Source organism: Rattus norvegicus, chromosome X (genome assembly GCF_036323735.1).
Source record: "Rattus norvegicus strain BN/NHsdMcwi chromosome X, GRCr8, whole genome shotgun sequence".
Lineage (NCBI taxonomy): Eukaryota > Metazoa > Chordata > Mammalia > Rodentia > Muridae > Rattus > Rattus norvegicus.
In genome coordinates this window covers 156,833,335-156,839,099 of record NC_086039.1, presented here as the reverse complement: position 1 = coordinate 156,839,099, position 5,765 = coordinate 156,833,335, and positions in this window count along the sequence as shown.

Below are 5,765 nucleotides of genomic sequence, written 5' to 3'. Positions count from 1 at the left end.
TCTACCGTGTGTCAAGAGTGTCTTGTGACCTTTGGAGATTAGAAGCTGGGACCTGCTCAAGGTTCACTTGCTATTAAAGGCCTTTTGTAACCAGAAACCATGGGTTTCAAAGAAGGCTCCAGAACAAGGTACACCCCTTGGGCCTCTGTAGACATGGTACCTTATAAGCCTATGGCTGAGGGGCCTCTTGAACAGTTGCTGATTTTGCATTTAGAAATCAGTTCACCTGTCCTTCCACTAAGGCAAACATTTAGTTGGCCATTGGCAGTTTTCCTGGACATGTAAGCCACAGCCTCTATAAACTTCCCACTGTAAGTTCAGGAAGCCTCAGGGGTGTGTATGACACATAATGAATACTCAACACTGCAGGACCAAATCCTCTGGTATTGTGCACAAGCCAAGCATACAAAGAGTGAGACAGAATTATTAACCCTGGCAGTCCAGTAGCCAGTTGGGTAGTATAGCTATGGTTTGGTTGAATAATGCTAACTGGGCAGAAGACTGGAGATAAGAAAGTCTGGAGATAAGGCACCCCTGGTCTAGAGCCAGGTCTAGGTGCCAGAAGGTTGAGAGGAGCAAGCATACCACCCCCATGCCTCTCCAGGTCCCTGGTTGAGAGAGAAGCTGTGCGGTGACATGTTTCCTCGGTGTCTTTACTGACATCTCTGCTACTACCTTTATTTTATTTTTTTGAGTCCAAGACTCACTCAATGCATCCCTGACACTATTATAGACCAGGTAAGCCTCAGACTGCCTCTGCTTCCCAAGTGCTGGATTTAAAGGTTACCACACCCAACTTTTTATTTTAATTATGTGTACTTTTGTGGGTGACTGAGTATGCAGGTTCTCTCAGACAACAAAGACAGTCTTCTGGAGCTGAAGTTACAGGCCAACTTAAGTACTGAGAATTGAACTTGGGTCTTCTGTAAGAGCAGTACACAATCTTTACTGTGTTATCTCTCCAGCCCCATGTGTTGGTATTTTTCCTCACCCATTTCAGTACCAAAAGTTGCCTCCTGTAGGCTCAGTGCTGCTGTGTGCCTGATAAAGGACCAGTGAGTAGCCCATTTCTTGGTGCTCACATCACCTCTGTGCTCCACAGCAGCACTTCTTAGCATGTGGTATCCATTATGTCTTCCTGACCGGACTCTTCTCTGCCTGAGATGGGACCCAGCCTAGGACAGATAAGGAACAACTTGGGGCTGGGAGCACAGCCTCATTAGGTTTATAACCTCTAACTAAGGTTTCATGTTGGCATATCATTTTACTGAGTTCTTATAGCTCTACCTTCCTTCTAACTCTCAAACACTAGGTAGGAGAGAAAGAAGGTTAGAGAGGAAACAGTGTAGACCTCTTGGTGGCCAACAAAATAGACTACTTCCTGTTAATTAGGGTCATCATGTTTCTTGGGGCAAGTCTAATCTTTGTCAGAATGTCCAGCAGTCCAATAATCCAGAAATAGCAAACTTAACAGCAGTGGGAGCAGCAGGCAAAAATCACAACCCCTCTAGAGCATGAGGCAATCATAGTTAAGGACTGGATAAACTGAAGCAGCCCATATCCCACACATGGGGTTAAAACACAAATTTTATAACTGGGTTTTTAAGCCAAAACTCAATACATTTCCTCCCTTTTAAAATAAAACCTTTTTTCTAATAAACTAAATACAGTAAAAATAATTATGAGAACTATCAATTATATTTACAATGTCCAGTCTGTATGTTATGGCAACCTTAGAAAAAGAATTCCACTATCCTATCTTGGTGAGTCCAAAGTTCTGTACCTAAATTACTTTCTATCATGACTTGAATTTTATCAACCTAAAAACATCTTAGATCCTAAACAACTTAAGCTTTTATGTCTTTAATCTTTAGTAAGGAAAACTTTATAACTATTTAGTCTTCAACCCCATCAGAGATCAGGGAAAGCTATATTACCTTACTAAACAGGAGGTGCAGAGCAAGCAGCTTCTAAAACTAGAAATGGCAGAGACAGCTGGCTCCCTGGACAGTCCCCAAAGTTCCTCTGTGTCATTGGGGCATTCATTCTTCAGCTTACAGGCCCAGAATATCTGACAGGCTTATCTGTGAAGCAGAAATTTTGAAGGACTGGCCTACTTTGTCTCTGCAAATTGGGCAGTTGACTTTCTAGTATCCTGTTTATCCAGAAGGGCAGTTTTTTGCTCAGTGGCTAGTTTTACCACATTTTTTAAAAAATATTATGTATACATCGTACAGCTTCCTGCCTGCATGTGTGCCTCCAGGCTAGAAGAGGGCACCAGATCTTATTATAGATGGTTGTGAATCACCATGTGGACGCTGGGAATTGAACTCGGGACCTTGGGAAGAACAGACAGTGGTCTTAACCTCTGAGCCATCCCTCCAGCCCACTTTACCACATTTGAAGCAACCTACATGTGGAAGTTTGATGCCCATCTTTGTTGAAGTGGATTGGGGTTGCTGCTAGGAGCAGATATATCTGTCAGAAAAGTCTTTTATTATCAAAACATCTTTAAATGCCATAATCTGTGGATCTGCAAAGTGTTTGAAGACTATCATATTTAAATAGATAAATGGGGGGGAGGGCGGTAATGGGGGGAGGATGGGGAGGGGAACACCCATAGAGAAGGGGAGGGGTCAGGGTCAGGGGGATGTTGGCCCGGAAACCGGGAAGGGGAATAACAATTGAAATGTAAATAAGAAATACTCAAGTTAATAAAGATGGAAAAAAATAGATAAATGTTCCTTGTTTCTAGCTATTTACTCTGCTTAATTTTGAAAACATGGAGCTAAATAAAGCTTATTACTGTAATTAACTAAACTACTACCTAACGAGACTAAAAGTAAGATTATTTATAGGTGACTAAATACTAACTTGCATTTTTAATTATACTAAGCAGTTTGCAATAATAGCTTTGATAAGACTTTACATTGTTTAATGAGTTGCATATGTACAAGAGTTGAACAAAATAACCTTAAATTTCTATCAATATACAGTAATCCATTTCAATGTAAAATATTTGAGAATAGTGGATTCAATAAACTACCTTTTATCCTATCATCCTATATCCCCCTCCTTTTTTTAAGTTTTAGCATCCCCTTCTCTCCTCCGCCTCCATAACACTAGATAGGAAAGAAAGATAGGAAAGGATAGAGGTGAGAATCTCTGAATCTAACCTCCTTTACTTTGAATCCTCCCTGACTATGACTAATAACAACTTGAAACCAACCCCCCTAAATGACAACAAATATTTATAACCCACCAAGCAACCAAAAATCACCCACCCCACCTCTTGGGAATGGGGCCATTGTGTTCTTAAAATTTGCTTCCTACTGTCTGGTGTGAAGGAAGCTTTTGGGGACTCTTAAGAAAATTGGGATATTGACCAAATCCTGGGAGAGCTGGCTGTTTCACTTGCTGTCCAGTCTCAGTGTGATAGGCTTAACTAAAGTCCTAGCTGAAACAAGTCTGTGAGGCTGAACCATCTTAGCTAGCTAGCTAGCTGCTTTAAGGTTGACCTGGATACAAATTTTTGAGGAAACAGTGGGGCAGTTACTGGGTGAGACTGGCTCACCCAGACTACTTGCTCTGTCTTCATTGGTGTATGGTCTCTTTGCCCTGAAAACACACTTTTAAAGGTAATATTATAGGTGGATTTCTGCATTAACATGTATGGAACGTGTGGTGTACATAAATCAGCTAACAATTTTCTACTTAGTGTTTGAGCAGGTGAAAGGCATCTATCAACTTTATAATTATGTCCAAACTGTAATATAAATCTCCATTCATGCTATATAAAAGGATAGCATGTAATAAGTCATGAGGACCAGGTAGGCAAGATTCATTGGCTATGCAGAGACATTTATGTCTCAGCTAGCAGGTCTTCCCAGATCATATATAATCTTCATAATTTTTGGTAGTAACCATATGTTTTTCCATTCTCTATAGAAACATAAAGAAAACTGTCCTTCCTTGCATGCCTAAGTCACCCTTGATTAGATAAAATAAAAAGCCTATGGCCTATTGGCAAAGGCAGGAAGTAGAAGGTAGGAGTTCCAGTAGATATAGCACTCTGGAAAAGGCACAGGAGGATTTGCCTTAACTTTAACTTTTTTCAAAACCTTTTTTTTTTTCTTTTCTTTTTTTCGGAGCTGGGGACCGAACCCAGGGCCTTGCACTTGCTAGGCAAGTGCTCTACCACTGAGCTAAATCCCCAACCCCTCAAAACCTATTTTTAATGATGGTTCTTAAATGCTTTAACCTCTCTTGTAGCTCACCACCCACCAGAGGTAATGGGAGAGAAAGGGTATGGGGAAAGTGGACATGTTTAGAAAGGTTCTTTGGAGCACTTCCTGTCTGTGTTGTCTGGAAATTGACAGTTTAATTCACTGGTTAGCGGCAGCTTGATCCACTGGCAAACACTTCATGGATACACCAGCAGTCCAGTTTGTTAGAGACAGCCAGGCCTCAGCCTTGGAGGGACCTGACGGGACTCCAGAAGTTCTCAGCTATGCCTCTCTCAGGAAAGCAAAGATCACACAAGCATTGCACAGCTAGCTCTATAAGCAAGCCTAGCTCAGCCCCTGTCACTGTTCATCCAGTCCTATTTATACTCTCTCCAAACATCATGTGTCCTCCATGGGTCCTGCCTCAGCATGTGTATTGTCTTGGCACATGTACCTGTCAGCTGACATCACTGCCAATCAGCCTGAGTCTGCAGTGCACCACCAGAAGTTTTTTGGTGTCTTTCTCTCTATGGTTTCCTGACAAATGGAGCTCAGTAAGATGGACCAATAATACATGCTTCATTAGCAAAGAATCTTTCATCACATGTCCTTTCATGTGCTTGCTTAATTTAAGCCTCCGTGTCATTTGAGAACTAGGGTGAACATAGAAAGGCCCCTAACAGTTAAGATAACAAAATCAGCTTTTTAGAAACTCAAAGCAATTGCCCATTGAAACCCCAAATATGTATGTGTACAAACTTAAGTTTTCCAAACTCTGCAAAATGAAACACATCCATCTGCCAGGTTTCATTTCTTTTGATACTCCTCAGGTTACTTCCAGTAGGTAATTGAGATTGGTTATACAGAGAACAAGTAAAACACTTTCCTATAATTTCCTTGGCTTGTTGCCAAGTAGTAGAAACTATTTTCTTTCTTTTTTTTAAAAGATGTATTTATTTTACGTATATGAGCACACTGTAGCTGTCTTCAGACACACATTGGATCCCATTACAGGTGGTTGTGAGTCACCATGTGGTTGCTGGGAATTGAACTCAGGACCTCTGGGAGAGCAGTCAGTGCTCTTAACCACTGAGCCATCTCTCCAGCTCCAGAAACTATTTTCTTTAAACCTTTACTGTTAACATGGTATTTTTCATGAAAATTTGAGGTTTCTAATACAGTTTCTATTAATAGTACCTTTCCTCATTTTCTCATGCCAGTGGACCTGGCAAACATGTATGAAGCCAAATATGAGTAATATAAAATGGATGGTTGTAGAGAGAATATCTTATGTCTGTATGGATGTGGCACCTGTCAATAATAAATCTGATAGCCTATGGCTTAGGCAGGAAATAGGAGGTAGGACATCCAGGAAGTACTGGGATAAAGCCAGGTGTGGGAAATTCGCCCAGGAAGATGGAGACAAGATGAACACATGGTACCTGAGCACAGGTAACCAACCATGTAGCAGAATGTAGGTTAAAATAAATGGGTGAGCTTAAGTTAGGATTTTAGTTAGAGAAAGGGTAGCTATATGGC